This window comes from Heloderma suspectum, chromosome 6 (genome assembly GCF_057233095.1).
Source record: "Heloderma suspectum isolate Gila_16-S chromosome 6, 16-S_ref, whole genome shotgun sequence".
In the NCBI taxonomy this organism is placed as follows: Eukaryota; Metazoa; Chordata; class Lepidosauria; order Squamata; family Helodermatidae; genus Heloderma; species Heloderma suspectum.
The window spans coordinates 24,741,376-24,765,722 of NC_139463.1; the positions used below are offsets into that span (position 1 = coordinate 24,741,376).

General features: G+C 46.7%; 1 protein-coding gene across 4 annotated transcripts in view; it reads left to right on the top strand.

The window, feature by feature from the left end:
• Window positions 1-304: 304 nt before the first annotated feature.
• Window positions 305-24,347, top strand: part of PKNOX2 (PBX/knotted 1 homeobox 2) — a 531,025-nt gene continuing 506,982 nt past the window's right edge. For 3 of the 4 annotated variants that reach the window (XM_084803817.1, XM_084803819.1, XM_084803816.1), the window contains exon 1: window positions 305-401. The gene's annotated coding sequence lies outside the window, so the exon portion shown is untranslated. The remainder of the gene's footprint in view (window positions 402-24,347) is intronic. The other variant, XM_084803820.1, reaches the window with a different exon arrangement.

Genomic DNA, 24,347 nt, shown 5'->3' on the forward strand with positions numbered 1-24,347 from the left:
TACGGAAGGGAATTCCATAGTGCGACCACGTGCTGCGTGCAGAATTCCCTTTTGCAGAGTAAGGCGCTGCTCCGTTTTGGGGTGGGGTGACTTCCAGGGCCGCCAGCCAGCCAGCCAGCCAGGAAGCCCTCCCGCTCCCCAGAGCAAGGACGACTTCCCTCCCGCAGGAAGCCGCGGCGCGCGCCCGCTAGGGGGAGACAGGCCGAGGAAGCGGCCGCCTCTCGGGCGCGCGCGTCTTCCGGCGGACACCAGCGCTCGGGGCCGGGCTGGGGGCGGCGCGCGGGCGGCGGGAGGGGGTGTGACCGCGGAGGGCGGGGCCGGGCTGACGCGCGGCAGGGCCAGGCAGTGAGTATAGGCTGCGCTGTCAGGCCGGTGTCAGTCTGATGAAGATTGGCATGCAGGTAAGCTGTCATTCAGGGAGCCGAGTCGCGGCGCGTCGCAGCCTCGCAGGGGCGGGCAAAGCGGGCTGTGCGCTCGCAGCAGCAGCAGCAGCTGATGCGGCCGGCGGGGCAGGCACCGGGCTTGCTGCGGCGGGGAGGAGAGGGTTGCGTGCGGGGCTTTCCGTGCAGGGCCGTCGGGGGTGCCACCCCCACCTTCCTCCCCCCCCCCCGCTTCTCCCTTCGCCGCCTCCGCTTCCTCCTCCTCCTCTCTTAGCCAGGGACTTTGGCGGAGCTTTGGGCCTGGACGGGAACGGGGGAAAGCAGCCGGCGGGGTGGCGGGCGCGGGGTGGACGAGCGGGACAAAAGCCGCTTGGCGGTGCCGTCGGGTGGGGAGAAGATCAAGGTGGAAAGGACGCCGGGTTCGTGAGGATGGATTATAAAGCGGGGCGGGGGGGGGGCGCTTGCCTGGACTGCGCCGCAGGTGTGGTGCTCTCGGCGGACGGGGAAGAGACGGTTGCCGAGGCGCGCGAGCGGCTGGGGCGGGGGGCAAAGGGGACCAAGCCGGAGTGCGGAGAGGAGGACCGGCGCTGGGAGACTTTTGGCCGGCGGGGGGGCAGAGAGAATGGGGAAAGGGGGCGGGGATGCGAAGGGGTGAGACGGGCGAGGCGGCGGCGGCGGCACGGTGCGCGAGGTGGCGTTTTGGAAGCGAGTCGGAGGAGCGAAGTTGAGGGAAGGGGGCGCGCTTCGAAGCGGGGGGGCACACGCCCGTCGGAGGGGGGCTGCAGGAGCTGGGGAGGGACGGGGAGCGGTGGAGACCTGAGGCTTTGTGACGGGCGGTAGCAGCCTCGTCTTCGGGGGGCTCGCAAGGTGCTGCGAGCCCCCTGCTATGTGCGCGCGGGCGTGCCTGCCTGCCTGCGTTGCAGCCTCGAAGGGAGCCGCGCAACCCGCGCTGGGCACCTCGAGACGGGCTGGAAGAAGTGGCGGCGGCGGCGGCGGCGGCGGCGGCCTCCAGCTGCCGGCAGTGGCGGCTTTGGTCTGCTTGGCGGCACGCTCGAGTCCCAGCGGCGGCGCTCTGGCCGTGGGCTCGGCGCGGCCGGGCGGGCAGAAAGCGGACTCCGGCGGGGGACAGGCGAGAGGCGGCGCCGTGCCGGGGGGACCCGCGGCCTACCCGGGGGGCCTGGCGAGGATTTTGGGGCCGGAGAGCGACTGGAGCCGGGCCGGCCTTTCGGTTCCTCCGGATTGGCAGCCGGCCCAGCTCTCGCCTCCGTCTCTTCCTAGGGGAGCGGCGCGCGGCCGGCCAGCCGCTCTCCCCGGCGGTGGCCGAGTGCTGACCGCGGCCTGCTCAGGGAGATCCAGCCGCCCGGGCTGGGAACAGCCATTGGAAGACTTTCCCGCAGACCTGGACAGCCGAGGCGGCGTTTTCCAGCGGGACGCAGCCGCTCCAGCCCTGGCGGGAGAGGAGAGAGCAGGTGGGGATGGGCGGGGGGGAGCCGGTAGCTTTGCTGCTCCTCTCGTGGCGGCTGGAGGGGCGCCCCGAGGCGGAGACCGGAGGGGGGGGGGACCCAGCAGGCGGAGGACGGCAGGCAGGCAGGGCGGGTAGGTGCTTGAGAGCTGTCCGCCGCCCGCCCCGCAGACTGTCCGGCTCTCCTTTCCTGCTCGTCGTTTCTTCTGCCGAGGAGACAAAGGGGCGCGCGTTGCTTTCCCCGCCGGGTGTGTGTGTGTGTGTGTGTGGGAATAAAAGCTTTCTCTCCTCACCCCCGCTCCGTATTGCACGACGGCGGGCACGCGAGGGTGCCCACTGCCCGCGGGGGCGCCACGATCGAAGTCTGGGCGAGCGCGAGAGCGGGAGCCTTCGGGCCAGGCTCTTTCCTCCCCGGGGCGTTTTCGTCTCCCGGCCGGAGAACTCTTGCGAGGCGCTCGCCGGAGCTCAGAGAGAATCGCTCCCCTGGGCTGTCTCTTCTCTTGACCTCCCCCCACCACGCCGTGAAATCTGCCCTAAGCTTCCCCCGCGCCACCCCACCCCACCCCACCCCCCAAAGGATGGAGAAGTTGGGTGCGGGCTCGCCTTGTGAGGCTGCGATCCGCGCCACGCTTGCTTGGGAGTAAGGCCCGTTGAACTCAGTGAGATTTACCTCTGAGTAGGCGTGCGCCGGACTGTGCCACAAACGCGCACGCCAACTTGGGAGAGTTTCGGTGCTCGGGTACTGAATCGGACCTGACTTCCGAACACGCGCGCTTGTGTTTTGTTTTTTAAGAAGCGCATATTGAATGCAAGCTAAAAAAGGAGGGAGGAAGCAGGCAAACATCTTTTAAGAAAGTATTATTATTATTATTATTATTAATAATAATCAATAAATTGTAGAGAAGTTTTCCCACGGGTAAACTGACTTTAAACCTTTCCTCCACCTTTCAGAAATCCACTTAGGAAATTGGTGCCCTGCGATCCTTGGGCATAAACCCCTTTGAAATCGAGGGGACTTACTTCTGAGTAAGCATGCTTCGGATCGGGCCGCGTACCTAGTAGTTGGCGAGGGCTGCTTCGCTGCTGCGATCGGGGGCTGGGCAGAGTTGATTTAGCATATTAGTATTATTTTATTTTATTGTGATCGTTCAGATCTAGAGAGCGCCGGGCTTTGACCAGCCTCTCTCCCTGGTTTGACTCCCAAGAAGGGCGGGGCGCGAGCAGAGATAGCAATCTTTGCTTTTTTTAGCCTCTCCCCCTCTGCGTGTTTGTCTTGGTTTGCGTTTGTTATGGCTTGGATCCTTTCTCCCCCCCCCCCCCCCCGGACACCCGCCGCAACAATAGGAACGCGGGTCTCGCACGTTCTGCGGTTCGAGTGGGAGGGGGGCAAACAGCAGTCAATTCTGACATCTCACTGGTGCGCAGTGACCTGATGGAGCCTTGTAAACGAGCCACGACTTCGAAAACTTCTGGAGCTAACCTTCCCGGTTGAGGATGGCCTTTCTTCTTCGCGGAGAAGTTCCTCCGCTTTTTTGATCCGCCGAAAGACAGAAGCCGCTGGCGGCGGGGGTTTTGTTGGGCGGTCTCTCTCTTTCTCTCTCCCGCTCTCTTGCGCTTGTTTCTCTGGCGGCCTGTGGCTTTGACCGCATGTCATAACCATTTAAACGGCGGTTACCCGTCCGAAGGGTCCGAAAGCTGCGCTTGACGAACTCCCAAACCCGGCGGCCTCGCAACTTCATTCAAATCGTGGCTCATAAAGGGCACCCCCGCGTTTGCAGTCGGCTAGTGACGACGTGGCAGGAGAGGATGGCGCGTTGTTTGCCCCCAGTGATGCTGTGCAGAAGATCCGACAAGCTGGGTTGTAATAAAACAAACAAACAAACAACCCCCGGCCCGCCCCCAGTCCCCGGAAAGCCCTCTCTCCGCCTCTCTCCCCGCCCAGGCTGGCAAAGTGACACTCCCCCCCTCTATCGAAAAAATGTTGAGAACAGCCCTGGCCCTGGGCTAGTCCTGTCTCTGAGCTTGGCTGATTTGAAACTGACTCGAGGACGAGGAGCAAAGGAATTGACTTGAGGAGCAAAAAAGGAAACTTGTGGGCAGGGGAAGAATATCAAGGCTAAACTACCACTAACCCCCCCCCCCCCGCCCGCCCGTGTATGTATATATTTGTAACTCATTCTAATCTTATATCTGATGAAGTGGGCTGTAGTCCATGAGAGCAAATGCCATAATAAAATTGTTCATCCTTAAGGTACCACAAGACTCTGGTTTTTTGGAGGTTTTAGCACGAAAAAGGGATCAAAAATAAGCTGTGCGTCCTAGTCTTTGCACTGATTTTTTAAAAAACCACTTTACACCCAGGCTTCTCTGGAAAGCAAATCTAAATGTGGTGATTATAATATATTAAAGTATACCTATCTTTCTTTCAGTTGGTGATTCCTTATCCAGGATCACTTTCTTTTCTGTCCCCAAAGCTGGCATTTCTTCCTTTTTGTTGTTGCTTAATCCTGCCTTTCCTCCACGAAATGGAGACTTTGCATATACAGTCCCTTTCCATCCTTGCAACAGCCCTGCGAGGTAGGCTAGGCACAGAGAGGCTAGGCTTCCTGGGTGAGAGGGGATTTGAAGCAAGGTCTGGTCTCCCCATGTCCATCAGTTCAGTTCACACTAGCTGTCTTGCTGTTTGTGTGCTGGTCTTTAAATGGGCTCCAGTGGAAATAAATATGTGAAGAAGAACATTTTGAAGTCTGTTAGAGCCTGAGGATCTATTCTATTTTTTTAAATTTCATTTTTATATTGCCCAGTAGCTGAAGCTCTTTAAGTAACACCACCCATGTACGTGACATTCCACAGAGTAATTTCAGCAGCACAGCAAAGTCCCTGTTACCAAGGCATTTACGGTCTTAACTTTTGAGCAACGCCTTCTGAAGCCAAATATGTGGCTGTCGAGGTTTTGTTTCACATTTTTTGGGTGTAATGTGTTGTTAGGCCTTTGAGGAGTCAGTCTTTTGCTGGTTAGGACTTGAACCTCTGTAGCAAGTTCTTCTTACAAAGATACTGCTGTCCATTTCTCTTAACACCCACCACGACACAACTACTTCCAACAGAGCTAGTAGAATGAATTCTAGGGAGCAAAGCAGTTGTAAAAGCTAATATTGAGAGGAGCAAAGGTTTGTGCTCAGTTCGTAGCAGATTATGGGTAGCAATATGGGTGTCCAGCTATCCTTGAGCTGGATAGACTTTTGGGATGGTGGGACACTGAACTGGGAAACATGTATTTATTTATTATATTTTTCCCCTGCCTGTCCTGTAAGGAGCTCAAGGTCGTATGCATAGTTTATTCTTTAATTATAGAATGGATAAACTGCTCCACATTGTTGGACACTGCTCTTATATCCCTCAAATAAAAATACAAAATGCAAGAAAAATTCCCTAAGGGTGCAATCCCATGCATGTTTTTTAAACAGAAAAAAGTCCCAAAACTTCCAGTATTCCCCAGCCAGCTGGGGAATACTGGGAGTTATAGGACTTTTTTCTGTCTAAACATGCATAGGATTGCACTCTAATGGACTTCAAAATGGAAGCAAATAGTTCTTCCTACTCGCCATTTTATTTTTGCTGTGAGATAGGTTCAGCCAGCTTTTCCCAACCTGGTATCCTCCAGATGGATTGGACCACAACTCCTAGCAGCATGCCAGCAGCCCTGCTGAATAATTATATTGCTTTAAATTGATAAGTGAGAAATAGAACAGTTGTAGCATAGTGCCTAAGAGACCGAGCTATGAATTGACCGCGGTTCATATGCCACCTCTGCCATGAGTGCAGTAGCTGGTCTAGACAAGCCTGTCTCATCTGCAATATGGGGAGGAATAATAATGGTTTACCTTACAAGGTTGTTGTAAAGATGATACTTGGGTAATGCGTGTGATGCCCTTGGATCATGTGAACATGCTATGTAAAAATTAGGTATTATTTAAAATGGTGTATGCTTTTTTGGTCTATACAAAAGGGGAGATGCTAGTAGGCATATCACAGACCTATTTTAGCATGTCCCCCCCCATTGCATTGTCTGTTTGTATGCACCCCCCGTCCCCAAAGTTGACCAGGTTAGGGGAAAGCACTTTCGATTTCACTGATGTTGCCTCAGCAGCAATACTTCAATTTAATTCTTCAACTTAAAAAAACAACAAACCAAAATCTACCTGCACAGGGCTGACAAGGATTTTCCCCATGTGGATTTCATGGGAGGCTAAAGTAATCATGGTGGAGGGAAGTGGGGACAACACTGAAAGAAAGTGGAGGGGGCTGGTGCAGATTTGAAGGGAAGAATTAGATGAGGGAGTTATTCTGACTAATTTCCAAAATCCATATCAGTGTATTAAGTTTACTAGGCCAACCAAAAGATCACAGAAATGCACAAGCTTTTGAGATCTCTTCGTCGGGATGATATACTACAAAAAGCAGGGGAGTTGGTGTGGAGAATAGGGGAGAAACATCTGAGTTGTTAGTGAAGTCTTCATGTCTGCGTGTTCACAGTCCCAAGTTGTAGTGGAGGAGGAGGGGACTGCAGACATCGAACTTAGGCTCTGTGGTTATGTGATGGTTGCAAGTTGGACATGCAGCTGCCACTAAGATTGCTGGATATGCAAACACTGTGATTTCAACATCAAATCAGATTCTTTTTTCTTCCCTATTCCCCTTCTTTTTGTAATATTTTGCCTGATGAAGACATCTGGAGATCTCGAAAACATTGGGGGGGGGGGCTAAATAAAGCTATTATACTAATATGGAGTTCAATTTTTTTCTTATGGTCAATATTGGTACCTTATTAAAATTGTGAATAAAGAGACTCCCCTAAAATGGTGGGTGAAGGACTAAAAAACTACCTTGTATTAACAGGTGGTGGCACAAACTGCAGGTTTGTTGACATACAACTTAAAATTCACCTTCTTGTGTAGCTGTGCATTTATCTTAAAAACTTGATTACAACCATGTTTTAAAAAGATTACATGTTTTAAAAAGAGAGAGCTTCGGCTACTGGACAGTATAGAAATGTAATACATACATACATACTCCATTTGTCTCTTATGTACACACACCAACAGTAGGAAAGATACTTTTTAGACAGCTGCTTTTTACACCATGTTGAAATATGTCATATCTCTACTAGCCTTTCTTTCTTTCTTTCTTTCTTTCTTTCTTTCTTTCTTTCTTTCTTTCCTCCCCTCCCGCTCCAACATCCCAGTCCCTGCCAAATATGCTAACTATGCATGTGTGCACATACAAGTACTCTGAGTTGTAAACTGTGATAAGAGTTGGTGACTGACATAACTTAAGTGTGATTTGTAGAGTTATTTTGGAAGTTAACTTCTGGTGTGTGTATCTGGTGGGAGATGGATCGAATTCAGCATGTGAATTATAACGGATGCAGAACCTCAGGCTTGGGGGTCAAATCCAAGCCTCTGGGTGTCCCAATGTGTCCCATACCCCCTTCCTCAGGCCCCACCCTCTTCCCTCCAACCACAGATTATTTGGTGGTCTCCCAAATTTTCTGCAGTTTCCCCCACTCTAAAAGGTTGAAATGCCTCTCCTAAGGCTTAGATACTGGCAGGAAGAGCTTTAAGCTACAATATCCTGGTGTTTGGGGTGTCTTCATCCCTCCCCTTTTGCCTTCAGTCACACCCACCTCTGGCAGAATTCACTTCCCCGAAATGGAATTCTTCCCTTGGGTTGAAACAGGTTCTGGGCCTCCAGATTATAATGTGGAGGCACAAAAAAAAGAGGTTGCAGGAGTACGCTGAAGTAGCCTTCTCCAACCTGGTGCATTCCAGGTGTTTTGGACTACAAGTGGAGGGTGTCAGATTGGGGAAGGCTATCCTAGCGCTAGGCTTTCTTACTCTGATGAGAATGGCAGTCTTCAACTTTTCTTCCAAATTTCATTTTTTAGAAGGAAAGCTTAATGGAAAAATGAATACTTTAAGCAGAAATCAGAGACAATGGTGTACTTGGAGATGTAAACTTGGGGCGGGGGGAAGCTGGGTGGGGGGGGGACAGATAAAACCTCATTTTCCCCAATTTTACAAAATAACCCTGAACAAAAAAAACCAACAAAAATTTGTCCCTTCCCCACAATTCCCCCCCCCCCCCGGCCTTCACACCTCTAGGTTTACTCCTACTACTGGGTCATCACCACGAACACTTAGGTCTGTATCACTGAAGTTGAGCTGATGGTCCAGCAGGGATATATTATGTTACTATTATCAATCAATTTCAGATATGGAACATGGTGGGGGTGGCTTGTGCTGAGTCAGACCATTAGCACAGTCTACCTAGCACAGCACGGCCTACTCTGACTGGCAATGAGTGCCCAAGGGCTTGGAACGTGCCCTGCTATCTCTGATCCTTTTAGAGCACAATCCTATATGTGTTTAGACAGAAAAAAAGTCCTATAACTCCCAGCATTTCCCAGCTAGCATGGCTGGCTGGAGATTGCTGGGAGTTTTAAGCCTTGTTTCTGCCTAAACACGCATAGGGTTGTGTCCTCAGCTGAAGATGCCAAGGCTTGGACCTGGGACCTTTTCCATGAAAGGCATGGCCTTTTCCACAGAGCAATGGCATAATGGAAGTGCAGTCACCTATTAGAGGAATGTCAGTGTGTAAACTGAACTGTGTTACCACCCCTCTGCTTTTTGTTTCCACTGAGCCAGGGCACTGCGGCTACATGGACTCCATCCTTAGATTTTTGGGGGAAATGCAGAGGCTTTTTGTGGCTCATATATCCCACCTTTGTGCACACCCTAAACCATATCTGTCTGGTCATGCCCCCCTCCCCTCTTCTTCCTTTAATTCCCTCCTGCCTGGAAAAAATAAAGAGAGCCCTTTTGAACTTTGGGTGTTGTTCAAGGGTAAGAAAGGGGCAGAGGCAAATTTTGGAAATATTTTAAGAGCTAACACAAACTTTCATAGACCAGAGCAGGGGTGTGAAATCTCAGGCCCATGGGCCAAATCTAGCCCTCCTGGGGTCTCAATCTGACTCTACTCCCTCTGTGTCCATTCCCTTTTCCCCGATCCATCAATTGTTTGGTGGTTTCCCAGCTTTGGCATGTTTCCCCCCTATTCTAAACAGTTGACATTTATGTATTGTATTTACTTACTACATGTATATACCACTTTTTTCCCCTCTTGCAAGGAACCCAGGATGGCTTCCATGCTCCCCTTCCTCTCCATTTTATCCTCACAACAACTCTGTGTGGGAGCATTGAGAGCCAATGACTGGCCCAAAGTCACCCAATGAGCTTCCTGGCCAAGTGGGGACTAGAACCCCGGTCTCCTGAGTCCCAGTCCAACACTCTAACCACCACACCATGCTGCCTTTCCTAAAGCTAGTTCCTGACAGTAAGAGCTTTAAGCTAAAATATGCTGGCATCTTTACCCCCACCCCTTTTGCCTTTGCTCTGCCCACCACCTGAACGCAGCCCACCAAGACCTTCTCTGAAACTGATTTCAGTTCTCTGCCTGAAAGAGGCTCAACAGCCCTGGATTAGAGCATACACTGAATGCATAAAATGTTTGGCCTCAAATGTGTGTGTGTGTATACACTGTGTGTTTCTGTGTAAAATATACATCTAAAACACACGCTGCGTACATGCAGAGCAGTGGAGCCCAGAGGCCATGAACACCAAGGGGGGCAATAGGACTGTGGCATTTCTATGCCGTTCCCAAACATGTACAAAATAAGAACAGAGTGGTCCACTTACAACTGCAACAGCCGGTACTGCCTTTCTTGCTCTTCTGTAGGAAATAGCCACTAGAGGGGGATAAGAAGCACTCTGCTCATAGGTTTCATACTTGTTTGCTTCTTAAATGATTAAAACACACACACACAACGTTTCAGAAGCCTGACATGATCTGTTCCAGGCATGGAATGTATTTCCAGTTGTTTTCTTTCTCAGAATCCCTTCATCTTCTGGTTCTCCCTTTCTCCTCTTTCCATTGCACCATAGCTTTATCTGGACCACTGCTGTCTTCCTCCAAAAGCAGAGGGACCATAATCCCCCTGTGTCCCATTCATGCAAACAGAATGCCTCTTCCTTCTTGCATGTTGGGCCACAGCAACGGAGGATTCTGCTCCGGCAGCTTCCCTTGGTGTTGGGGCTCTCAGCCAGGGACCTGTATCTGCAGCTATCCTTCACACGCCTGGGGTTAGTAGGGAAGGGCATCTAGGCAGGTTTGGCTTTGGGGAAATGAGCCACTGGATTGCCTCTGCAAAATACAGTGATCTGACTTTCCACTACCCTGCAGCCCTTGAGAGAACGAATTTATATTTCCAGATTAGCTTAATAGAAAATGCTGCAGCACAGAGTGCTGCTGTTCAAGGTGCCAGCCGTGCCCTTTTCCAGACTGCTCCATTCCATTTCCCTTCTGCTTTGGTCTTCTGTGGGGCGACCACACTTAGAATACTGTGTAGAGTTCTGGTCACTGCATATATAAAAAAAGGACATTGCGGAGTCCTACAATGTGCAGAAAAGGGCAACTAAAATGATCAAGGGGCTGGAGCAACTCCCCTATGAGGAAAGGTTACAACAGCTGGGATTGTTTAGCTTAGAAAAAAGGGTGAGTAAAGGGAGACATGACAGAGATTTATAAAATTATGCATGGTGTGGAGAAAGTGCATAGGGAGACATTTTTCTCCTCCTCTCATAATACTAGAATCTGGGGTCATCCCATGAAGTTGATTAGTGGGAAATTCAGCACAGATAAAAGGAACCACTTCTTCACACAGCATATAGTTTTAACTGTGGAATTCACTTCCACAAGACATAGTGATGGTCACCACTTTGGATGGCTTTAAAAGGGGGTTGGACAAATTCATCGGGGATAAAGCGATCAATGGCTACTAGCCCTAATGGCTCTATGCTACCTCCAGTATCAGAGGCAGCATGCCTGGGGAAAACAGTTGCTGGGGAGCATGGGTGGGAGGGTGCTGTTGCTCTCTTGGCCTACTTGTGGGTTTCTCGTGGGCAGCTGGTTGGCAGCTGTGTAAACAGAATGCTGGACTAGGTGGACCTTGGTCGGATCCATAGAATCATAGACTAGCAGGGTTGGAAGGGGCCTATAAGACCATTGAGTCCAACCCCCTGCTCAATGCAGGAATCTAAGTCAAAGCATCCTTGACAGATGGCTGTCCAGCTTCATCTTGAATGCCTCCAGTGTGGGAGCCCTGATCCAGCAGGGCTCTTCTTATGTTCTTGTGTTTCCCATCGCAATAGTCAGTCAGCATTCTGTGTCCACTGAGGATGCTGAAGTCTTAATTGTGCTGTCTTTGCAGTTCCATTATGGGTTTTTCTTAAAAAAAAATCTTCTGTAAACCTTGGGGGTTCTCCATAGCCCGCTGATACCTCCCTCTTGGGTGTGGATGGTGTCACTTTGGCTATATAAAGATCAGAAGTCAGAAAACAAGTTTGCTGTTTGATAAGATACATGGTGTTCTGAAGTGTGTTTTTCTATTCATGAACATAAGTTTTTCAGAGTTCTTCTGATGCTAGATGGCGTATTTATAAATGACACAATTGCCTCAAGGTTGCAGGAAGTTCTGCCTCTGGATGTAGCCAAGATTTGTTCTTAAAAGCAAATTGCCCAGTGTATTTAAAGGGAGAGAGTTAGGGGAACTTGTAAACAAAACTATAGGTAGGGATGGGTGAGAAATTAGATAGTTCATATTTTTATACAAACTTGCCTGATTCGCACCTCTCGAACCTATATGTCAACCAGAATGCACTTGTGCATGGGAATTTGCGCTTTTCTGAATCTCGTGTTGCAATTCACAACACACAAAAGATGCCTACAAAAAAGATTAAGGAAGGTTGTGTACAAAAATGTGTGTATTAGGGGAAAGTATGCACAAAAATGCATTATATTGCAGAAAAATGACTTGCAAGAAGTGTGTACAAAATGTGCATTAGGAGAAATGTGCATGAAAATGCATACAAAGTTTCGTGTGAACTTTTTTTGGGGGGGATTTGCAAACTGATGCAGAAATGGGCTGAAACAAACCTATGGTTGGCCAAGCAAATCCAAAATGGACAGATCTGCCCATCCCTAACTGTAGGGAAGTTGTTGAACTACCTGAACCTGAAGGAAAGAATGTAGATGTGCAGTCAGATCCTATGTTCAGAAGTACTCCTTACCGAGTTCAGCAGAGCTCACTCCCAAGTAAGTGCACATAGAATAGCAGCTCAAAGTAGAACATTTGCAAAGGGAAACTCTTTGTCCAGTTGGTCCCACTTTGGTGGTTTGAATCAACAATAGAGACCCATAGAGATGGATGCTTAGAGCAGCGTTTTGCAGGAGAAGCATTTTGGGCTGCAGCATTTGACAAGGGACACTTCTCTTTCTGGGACTATCTTAGGCTGAGTTCATAGATGCACCTACAGTCACTAAGGAGAGGGTCTTTTTCAGTGGTGGCTCCCTAGCCGTTAAATGCCCTTCTCAGGGAAGCTCAGCTGTCACCAACACTGTGGCCTTTTCAGCACTAGGTGACCTTATTTTCCCAGGCTTTTTAGTCCTTCAGTCTTGTGTTGTTGTTTTAAGTCAGTGATTGTGCTTTTAGATCTTTACATTGCAGCTGGCTTTTACTCTGGTTTTTCTCTGGTTTTATTCTAAACCTTTAAAAGGTTTATATTATATTTGATCAAGCCGTATTTTATAGTTTTAATTTTTGTGAACTGTCCAGAGGGCTTTGGCTGTTGGGCTGTATAGAAATGTAATAAAAAATAAATAAAAATTGATGGGTTGTAGTTGAATAATGCCATTGAAAAGGCGCTACTGTCTTTTCTGGAGATGCTGTTGATAATGCATTTTTTTCGCAGTGTGTTCTGTGATTTCTCTTGCGTGGGCATGAGCTGTCCCTGATGTTGTAGGCACCAAGTAGTGAAGATGCATGCATGCTTGTCCTGTGCAGGAATAACAGGGCTAAGGAGGGGTGAGAGTCTTGGTGCCTTGCCCTTGTCTCTCTGTAGCAGCAGGTAATAATGGGGAGAAGAGTTATCAGCCCTATAACTGTATTAGGGACTGGAGTGTACTGTTTTCAGTGCAAGTGGGCAGGCACTGCTGCAATGAAGCTTTGGTTAATTTCAGAGGGGCTCATTTGAGGGTTCTTAAATGACCTGCTTATATGACGGATCTGGATAAACTTCACAGAAATGAATGAGAATTATGAAACAGAAGTGCACAGGGGGTGGTGCTCTTAGCTTGTACTGTATACTATGGCCACTTCTATGGGAGAAGCCTTTGGAAGATACGTACAACATAAAAGGGTTGATATATTGTGGCATTCTACTGACCTCCATGAGATTGCTTATAGCCATTGCTGCCTCACCAAAGGCCTGCTTTGTGCATGACATCTTCTCTTCCAATTTAATTAGCAATGTGCCATCCATCTACACTTCCTCCAATTGTTCCTGTGCTACTCAAGGTCTACCAGCTTATGCCAGCTACTGCATGCAGTATGTGCTTTACTTACAACAACTTACCCAGTTTTGGTGGTGGTGTCGTTGAAAACATGCTTCCATGCTCTGATAGATCAAACACCTTTGCTAGTATATTTCAAAGTTCTGAGTTTCTGAATAAGCACAGCAGAAGGACATCACAAAAATAAACTTGGGGAACCATTTCTGTGAAAATGTATGTGCTCATGCTAGATCAGGGGTGAAGAACCAAAACTGGCCGGTTTGGGGTTCTAATCTTGCCTTCTATGTTCCCCAGATGGCCCCATGCCCTTTCCCCAACCATCATTTGTTGATTTCCTGGCTTTTGACAGTTCCCCCCCATTCTAAGCCTGTCATTATTATTTTTATTATTATTAATAATGATAATAATTACATTTTTATACCGCCGCCCCATAGCTGAAGCTCTCTGGGCAGTTTACAGAAATTAAAACATTAAATACAATATCAGAAGTTTAAAAGCCATTTACATAAAAGCACACAGACAATGTACCCAAACAACATATAACTAAAAACAACTTTGAACAGTCAGTCATAACTAAAGACACATCCAGGACTGATTAAAACTTATCATGTGCTGGAAAATGCCTGGGAAAAGAGATACCTGGTGCCAAAAGGATAACAATGTTGGTGCCAGGTGGACCTCATTGGGGAGCTCATTCCGCAGATGGTGGGGCCACCACTGAGAAGGCCCTCTACCTCTTTGCTGCCTTCCGAGCTTCCTTTGGAGGAGGCACATGGAGGAGGGCCGTAGGTGTTGAATGTAGAGTACGTTCATAAGGCTAGGTTACTGGCAGTAAGAGCTTTAGGGTGCAATCCTATGCATGTTTAGCCAGAAAAAAGTCCTGCAACTCCCAGCATTCCCCAGCCAGCATGGCTGGCTGGGGAATGCTGAGTATTGTAGAACTTTTTTCTGTCTAAACAGAAAACACCCACAGAAGAGGCTTGTTGACTCAGTCCGAGATGCTGTTTCAGGAATGTTTGTTACACACTAATAAGTCAGTTGCATTTGGAGGATATGGGATGGAAATTATAACTACATGCAGTTTCTGGGCTGCTACTTTTCGATAGACATTTCAGGCCCTTCCTGTCCCCCTATCATGCAGGATATGGCAAGCGGGCATGCCCAACGGAACTTTCTTGGTTGTGTATTTTGGAGCGAGTAATGTGTTTGATTATTCTGTATTCATCTGTCATCTCTGCTGGATTTGAGGACTCTGCTACATACCTCTGTGAAGGTTTAAGGTCTATAGAGGCAAAGGGGGAAGAAGGTCAGGCACAGAGGCCTGGAGTTTTTGTTGGTAGGGGGTAACCCTGAGTGGAGTAGTTTTATTTCCCCAGTTAAGTTTCATTTCTTCAGGGTTGAAGCAGTACTTCAGTTTTGAGGGAGGTGGGTATATAAGGAGAGTGAGAGAGGAGTAAGAACAGAGTCAGGGAGACCAGAGCCTGAAGAGGAAGCAGGAAGAAGTAGCCTGGAGAAGTCTAAGTACAGATAGGGTAAAGGAACTTGCATTTTGCTACTTTTATTTTCTTTTAATTTTCTTTTATCTCTCAGCTCTATTGTATAAATAACTTTAGTTGTGATTTGCTTGGTTTAAATTTACCAGTAAACTGTTGTGGTTAAACCCCAAGTGTCTGGTGTGTCAATCACTCCATGTCTACAACCTAAACCCCACATTATTGGGAAGGGGAAGTTTAGAAGAAGGAAGGTGGGACTCTTATGGAGGCAAGAGATCTTTAGGGAGTTGTTCAAGGGGTCCAGGTCATAAGGGGGACCCTGGCAGTATCTTTAAAAAAAATGTGTACTTTGAAAAAGTAAAACACATATATGCATTTTCACACATTCGTTAATCGGGAAAGTGCACACTTCTGCAAACTATGCACAGAAATGTGCACCTTCCCTGTTCAAATGAGCCGAAAATCAGGTCAAAAACAGGAGTGAGCTGAAAGGAGCTTCAAAGTGATTTTCAGAGGATTTAGGTGAGCTCAAAAATGGCTGGTTCTCCCATCCCAGGCCTGAGCAGGATAGATCGGGGTTCCACATGCCACAGAGGTTTCTACTGATGCTTAAGCAAACATGAGTAGAAGCCCCTTTCTGATCTCAGTGTAGGAAGGTCTGGGACTAAGGAGGCAGGAGCAGTATGTGCGGGAACATTGGGGGTCAGGCCAGAAAACATGGCCCTGTGCCACTTCGATGCATAGCTCTGCCCTGTCCAGGGATACTGGCAAAACAGGGCTCTTGTTACAACCAATTCTGGATATCAAAACTCTTCCCCATAACAGCACCAATGTACAAGATTCTTCTGTCAATACAAGGGATACAGGAACCCGCTATTGTTATTTTCCAATTCACTTGTATTTCTTAAAGTAAAAAAAGAAAGGAAAGGAAACACAAGGGGATAAACTCACAGTTCCACCCCACATCTGAAACCCAAACTGACTCTCTTGACCCTTGTCAGAGACAGCTGCCTTCCTCCACATTCCAGCCAAAAATAATAACAGAAGAGCACAGTTTGGAGGAGAGTTAATCTAATCTTCATTGCTTCAGTTTTAAAATACCCTGCTTGGTTTAGGGTTTCTTGTTACATGGAGGGATGTGTTTTTAGTGAGATAGGTCTTCGCATAAAGGTCTTTCATGGAAGCCTCATGTAACCAGAAACCAAAGAAAGGCAGCTCAACACACACATACATGCATGCACGCGCACACACACACACACACACACACACACGCAGAGTCGTCTTCACAAGGCAACACTTTGCAAGCAAACTCTGCTGAAGATGAACTTGCGACAGCAGTAATTATGTTAATGCCGCTGCATTTTTATTAAACTATTTATAAATTGTGTTTCATTGTAGAAACCTGTGAAACAAGTTTACACTCTCCAGTTTTCCCTGCAGAAACTGTTACTTCGGATTTTTTTTTTTAATATAGATATCTACATACCTCTGTAATTACTTTTTTTTTTTTTAAGAGACTCTCACTCTTGCATTTAAGGCATCAAGCCAAGATTTTTTAGTTGCTGTTCTGTTATGGAACAAGATGAACTTGTACTCTTTGGGAGAAAGGGCTTAGGAGACATTTTTTGGATACAAAATAACGTTAAAAACTACACCACCATTAGTTGGTGTTAAATGTATTACTACTCATCCTCCAAATGTGCAAAGGATAAGAAGGAGACCCTGATAGACGTTATTATTAATTTAAACCCTGTTTTTCTGTCTTAAAAATACTGCTGTCTTGTTTCAACAAGAAAAGAAGTGGGGGAAAAAAACACCTGAGAATTCATGCAGGGAAGAAAAAACCTAGTATTTTTCATAGCTCACGAGAAATATTTAGACATTTTGGCCCCTGAGATCTCAACAAATGGCAGAGCACATTTGGTGCGAGTATGTTTGTTTAACAAGTCAGCCCATTGCTGCTGGCCAGTGGGGGGCTCTGTTTTTTAAAATGCGGGCTGCCATTTAGTTTTTACCCACAATGTCTCTGACACTACTCCCCAAAGAAGCATTGCCAGGGGGACATGGTAGCCTACTGGCATGCTGATCTGGAGCTCCATAGCTACACGTAACAGTGGACCAATTAGTTACCAAAAGAATACACATGCATGTGTGCGCACACCACCAACCCTCTCCACCCCATGTTAAGTCCCCTTCAGGGGCTGGCATGCTTAAGAATTTCTTCTGGCCCTGCAGAGCTTTTTCAGTAACACAACTCCAGTTTTGTGACTAAAGAACAGCCCCACAAAACAGGTGTCATTTTCAGGACTGTCTCTAAAAAGGGGGGTGGGGGACAAGAATCCCAAGGTAGGTAATAGTCCGCTCTAGAACAATAATGGTCATTAAAACACAAATCTACAAAATAAAATGTGTGTGGGGGCAGGAGGTTTGCAGGGTTCCACTTATGACCTGGACCCCTGAGCCCTTCCTTAAGGATCTCTTGCTTCCTTAAGAATCCCATCTTCTTTTACCTTCCCCTTTCCAGCAATGTGGGGTTTAGGCTGTAGATGTGAGGTGACTAAGACTCTAGACACAGCGTTTAACCACAGAAGCCTCTAAACCGGACCTTTTCCCCCTTTGCCTCTGTAGGTCTCAAACTTTCACAGATGCATTTTTTAAACGCAACTGCAAATTTGGGGATTTGCAAACATTTCTCCATTAAAAAAAAGCATTCCTGATTGCGTTTGCATTTGGGATTGCAAATAGGATATGTATGCATGATTTGTGAACAGAAGCAAAATTCTTACACATCCCTACTCAGGGCTAGAGTAGCATGAAGGAAACCCCAAGTGTTCTAAGCACCTTTACATTCATTCCGTTACCCTTCTGGCCTTTTTGGTAACATCATGCCATATTTCAAGAATAGTTTTGTTGATGCATCTAAGACAGTCTGTTTTTCTTTTCATGTTTTACATTTTGTAACTAACATTTAATCACTCTGGTATGCATCTGAAGTTGTCCATGAAAACTTATGCCACAGGAAAGCTGTTGGTCTTTAAAGATGCCGCAGTCTGCTCTTCGTGTCCTAGACTCTTCTTCTTTCGTCCAGTGCTTGCACTTGGCACTTCAGTTAGGACTTTTTTCTGCATGTCCTTCCTGAAAGCCAATAGCACAGGCTTGCAGAATCAGCAGCTTGCATTTTTGAAACTGAGATAAAGATCCAAAAGTAGTTTGAACAAGGAATTCCTGTACCATGATATCCCCTGGAAGAGGGCAGACTTTATTTGCATTGGTTTTCACCTGATAAGAAATACATGGTGCTCTGTTGAACTATCTTGTATAATGGGAGTGGGCAAGTTCAGAGGATTGGGGGCCACATTGGCCAACCTGGAACCCTGGCGGGGGGCACACCCCTCTTCACCACCACCATTGCTGGAAGGGGCCACCACTGCCAGAATCCCAGTGATTCTTCTGAGAAGTAAGGCATGCCGGCATCCTGCACTAGGGGTGTCAGAGGAATCCATGCAGGGGGTGGAGTTCACTGAGCTTTCAGGAGCTCCACCCCCAGACTTCGGCTCATTTCCCCACAAACTGGCCAAACTCAATTTGCATTGAGTCAGGCCAGCTCACTGATTTTCCTCCCCCCCCCCCGCAATAGGAAGTTGCAGAGATTGCAGTTGCAATTTGCATAATTTGCACAAATTGCACCTGGAAGTTGCACAGATTATGCAAAGTGCAGCTGCAGTATGGTCCAAGTTTCTATTGACAAGGGGAAAAAAACCCACAAAAGCTCCCAGGTTTTGGGAAAAGCCCACGGCTCAGCTCATGAATGTAAGCCGAGCCAGGTGGAGCGGGGATCTGTCAGGGCCCCCAAGGGCCAGATTTTCAAATGGCGGACATCCCTGTCCTGCACCTTGTTTCCCAGCAGAAGCAGGCTCCCAGCAGCCTGCCAAACAGTCTCTTCATTCTGCTGGGAAACAAGGTGCCACTTCCCCATGCCCCTTCCCAGCAGAATCCCTGGGGTTTTGTAGGCGGTAGGGCTGTACAAATGGCCATGGCTGGCCACATGCAGCTCACAACCCATGTCTTACCCACTCCTGCTTTCCTCTGATCCACAATGGAAACATCATGATAGTCCAGTCTCCCTCTCAGGACCAAGGTCAGACTTCTCCAACCTGGTGCCCTCCATATGTCTTGGAGTACAATTCCCATAATCCTAAGACAGCATGGCCATCCACCAGCAAAACGTTGCCTTTTAACAATATTTCTCAGCTGGGCAAAGGGGAATGTTGGACTGGTGACCTGGATCAAGATTTGAAGAAGAACGTATTGATAGCAGTTGCAAATCTAACTGAAAATACTACAAAATTGTAAGTTAGCAAATAATGCTAATTAAAAAGTATTTTAGGGGCATGTGTATTTTAGTAAGCTTGATATTTTAAAAATCAACAACAAACCAACTTCAGCTTGACAAATAAATGAATCTAATAATATTATCATTGTAATTCAGTGAGATACAATTAAGCATTTGATATTTAGAAAATTAATTGGTTAATCAATTTTGAAACTTTCCTTTCCAATAAAAAGGTGCCCCTGATTGGCCAATGCAGATATAGATATAGATATAGATATAGTATAAAACATTACTTGCCTTCCATTTATAGTTTATATCTTAGAAGAGGCATTCCCTCCTAGGTAAGAGAGAAAGGGGAATGCCTCTTCTAAAGTGATACTCATGGTGACCAATGTGAGCACATCACTTAGAAATAAAGTGTGCGTTGCACATATGCAGATTAATTAAAACTAAGAATACGACTATCAACTTATTTAATTGGGCATCAGTTCTCAATATACTTAGAAAGTTAACATCTGTATCTTTTTGATTTACAAATCCAAAAAGCATGATTTCTGTTTCAGGCATCTTGCCACACATTTTTAGCTTTTGGGCAGGAATGGGCAGAAGACAGTTTGGGAGCTACTGGTGATCTCTGGGTGATTTGAATTAGATCAGCAAGGGCTTCCTTTAGCTTCCATTAGTTTAACAATAGCCGGCTCCTGCTGTCTTGGCTTCTGCTGCTCATTCCTTGCAGACCCTCAAGAGGTGAATCGCCTTTTTACCCATTAGGACTGCAGGACTAACAGCTGAACTTGTCTATACTCACATCAGGGCAAAGGAACATACCACCCTCAAATGGAAAAACCAATCAACCAATAAATCAGGAGAAGAAGCCTGCAAAATCACAAGTTCAATTAACAATATAGCACTTCAAACATTATTTGCTTAAAACCAAAGATCATCACAAAACAGGAGAGAGAGAAAAGGGGGAACTCCCAAAAAATCTGCAATAAAGAATCAATCAAACAATTTCTATCTCTCCCACACACACAAACCTCCCCCCTCTCTCTCATCTGTCTCTCTAATTATACATAATTCCATCTAATTTTAAAAGCAGCTATTGCAAATAATGAAGGTGGTGGGCTCTCCCACACTGGAGGCATTCAAATAGGGATGGCGGAGAATGCCGCCACGGATCTCAGTGAGGCTGAATGGCAGTGCATTCAGCCCGCCGAAATCCGTGGCAGAACGAAGCCCCCCCGCCCCACCACCCCACAAAAGGCACGTGAAATGGAGCACCTACCTGGTGCCGTTCGCGCTGCTTTGCGAATGGCAGCCATGTCTGCGGCTGCCATTCGCTTCATGATTTTTCCCGTGATAGGCTACGTAAATATTTACATAGCCTATCACGGCTAATGCAGGGATGCCATTTGCGTCCCTGTGGAGGCCGTGATAGGCTACGTAAATATTTACGTAGCCTATCATGAGAAAAAAAAGGGAACGTAACTGGCGGCCGCCGTAGCTGCCGCCATTTGCGTCCCTTTTTTTCGCTGTGATAGGCTACATAAATATTTACGCAGCCTATCACAGCAAAAAAAAGGGATGCAAATGGCGGCGGCTACGGCGGCCGCCATTTGTGTCCCTGCGCAGCCCAGGCTGGATGTCGCTGCGGGCGGCCCAGGGCAACGGCTCTGCGGAGTCGCTGTGGAGCGGAGCCGGCCGGCAAGGATTTTGTGGGGAGGGATGGAGCGCCTCCCCCCCACTGCAGATGTCACGAAACGAAACAGGTAAGTCGTTTCGTACATCCCTACATTCAAGATGAGGCTGGACTGCCATCTGTCAGGGATGCTGTGACTTGGATTCCTGCATTGAGCAGGGGGTTGGACTTGATGGTCTTGTAGGCCCCTTCCAACCCTATTCTATGATTCTATGAAACTTGGTATGTAACATATTTGTTCCAATCAGCTAAAAGTGTACACATTTTCTCACAATCTGACATCGTCAGAACAAGGAAAATAACAGGATAAAAATCTCTCTCTGGGTGCTTGATACAATGGGCAGTGCAACAAATAATGACAGATACCCTCCACCTCCCACTGCCCACAGACTCAGAGACGTCGGTCCCATGGAACCTTAAGGAACCTTCTTTCCAAACAAGTAGTAGGCATGGTTTGAAAACACAGCTTGGTAGAAAGGCTTTCTTAATAAAGGAAATGTGAGGTCATATAAATACTGCTACAGAGTATAATGTATTCTTATATGCCTATATCACAAAGAAAACCTGGTGTTTGCTAGATTTTCCATATCCCAGCTGCAGTCTTTGTTGAACACCCTATCCTTGATCAATTTTTTCGATCCCTCCAAAATCAATTGTCCCTAATGTCTCAAATGTGAGGTCATAATCTTCAGACAATGCTTCACATCTCTCTTTCCAGCTTTTTGGGCTTAGTTGTTCCTGAAAGCATAGTTTTGGTAACTTGTAATCAGGAATTTGCTTTACCTTTAGGTAGTACATCAACAGTGTTTAATGTATTCCAGCCTTAATAGAGGGCATACTAGCTTCAGCTTGGAGCATTACAGCTGGAGTGCCCTGGGGCAGACCCAATACATTTTTCAGGAATGTATTCTGTATCACTTCCAAAAACTTAAATCACCCCATCCCCATAACTCTGCACCATACAAGATTTAAGCAATAACTTTTCCTCCAAAAATGTGATTGATGGTACTACCAATTGGCCCCCTATACAGTGGGAACAATTTGGAATTACCTGACCTGTTGTAGCTGCTATTAATGGACCATACATGGATCTCAGATTTCTTCTCATATGGCTTCTGAGGCTTCCCCTGCGTCTGGAATCATAGCAACCTCTTCCTCTTCCCCTTCCTCTTCTTCTATGAAAACAAAGCAAAACAAAGGCAAAAGTAGAATAATAAGGAACAATCATAATCACATGGATTAGTTTAACAAATAACAAACTTGTCCAAATTGCTAGCTATAACATTGATCATTGCAGATCTATTAAGTTAATCCATTAATTGCTTATACAAGAACACGTTACCTCTATCACCTCTCTCTCTCCCTCTGCCTCCACATTTTGGTAATTAGTTCTCTTATTCCAATAAAAAATAAATTTAATTGATAATTCCAAAGAATCCTCCCCCCCCCCCCTTAGCTGGATTGATTTGACAACCGGTCTGCATGCTTTACTAAAGCCTTGCATGCAAGGCTTCTTGTAAAATTTTGGAGGAGTTAGATATGAGCACATAGGAACACTTAAAGCTGCTTTATACCAGGTCAGTCCATTGGTTCATCTAGCCTTATCTGTGATTGGTAGCAGCTCTCTGGGGTAAGAATGTATGAGCCATGCTGGATCAGACCAAAGGTCCATCTAGTCCAGCATTCTGTTCACACAGTGGCCAACCAGCTGCCCACAAACAGAACATGAGGGCAATAACACCCTCCCACTCATGTCCCTGAGCAACTGGCATACAGAGGCATACTTCTTCTGATACTGAAGGAAATATATAGGCATCATGACTAGTCACCATTGATAGCTTTCTCCTCGATGAATTTATCTAATCTCCTTATAAGAGTAGATCTTGGGAAGAACAGGTCATGGACAGAGGCCTTCCACAGGATCTGCAACCTAAGGTTCTTCAACTGAAGATGCTTTAGATTGAAATGGGACTTTGTGCATGGAAAGCATGTACTCTACCACTTCACTCTGGCCCTCCAAACACCTCCATTGAAAAATAAATACTACTAATATTTAAGGAGCTTAGCAATTCTGTAAGTACAAGGACCGCTCTCCTGTATACCTTAGAGGTGCAAGAGTGAGCAGAAAAGAAATCGAATGCAATTTTCCTTTTCATACAACTATTAAAAAAAAATGACAACCCCTGTGATGGCAGAAACCTGATTTTCTCCTTAACTAAATACTCAGCTATTCTATTTATCTAAAATTATTTCTAGGCAGCCTTTAAGGGTGGAACCCTATTATTACTTCCCACTTTAACACTGGCATCACAGGAACGATCCTTTGGGGAGTGTGTGTTAAGGGGAGAGAATCTTGAGTCGGGAGCCTCATCTACAGGGAGACACAGTTAGCACTTATGAATCACTAAAAAAGAGGAAATGCTAAAAAGAGGGACTGCACCCCCCCAAAGAGGACAAAAGAGGGCACAGATTTCCATAAAATGTGCATTTGCTAATTTATATGTAGAGATACTTATAAATCTCACCAGAGTGGGGAAGAATGTGGCCAGGTGACCTGTGTACCTTCTCAGTCTGCTGTCCAAGTGTTTACTGTTGATGGGTAACTGAAAGGCCCTTGCTCTCCCTTCTTAAGGTTCTTTACATTTTCAACCAGACTTGGACTGGACAGCCCATCAAATAGAGGATGCTTGCAAATAAAGGACTGTCCCCTAACACCTCTTCAAATAGAGAATGGTCCTCTGTAAAGAAGGACATATGACTACCCTAGAAGCAATGTCTGCAGAAGTGTTGGCAGGGAATGAAAGCCGTTCATGCAAATTACACTCAGATAAGACTAAATGTAATAGTACCCAGCGTGCATATTCTGGGGCTTGGTATTCACTACAGAGTAATGCTAGTCCTGAACCAACATTTTCTGATGTGACAGGGAAGGGCCTTAGTTCAGTGGGTAGAGCACATGCTTTGCATGTAGACGATCCCAATTCACAGCACTTCCAAGTATGACTGGGAAGGTGTCCTGTCTGAAAACCTGGAGAGCTGCTGCCCGTTAGTGTAGTAGGCAATACTGAGATGGTTGGACCAACTTGGTATAAAGGAGTTTCCTATGTTCATATGATGTGGGATGCAAGTACTTCTAAGACAGTTGATCTTAAATGGCTAAAGTGTGAGCCAGCTGTGGTCCTCAATATGTCTTCAAATGGTCTCCAGAGCCACAGTGAAGATAATAGATAATAATGCTGAAGGTGAACTTAAACTCAACTCCTGTACTCTTGATGTAGCTATACTGAATGTGTGGGGGAAAGTGAAAAGGGAAGCATGCTTCCACGTCACTGAGACAATTAACCAAGAGCTACTTACGAGTCCCCTGGACTGCAAGGAAGTCAAATCAGTCAATCCTAAAGGAAATCAACCCTGACTGCTCATTGGAAGGACAGATACTGAAGCTGAAGCTCCAATATTTTGGCCACCTAATGAGAAGAGAAAACTCACTGGAAAAGACTCTGATGCTGGG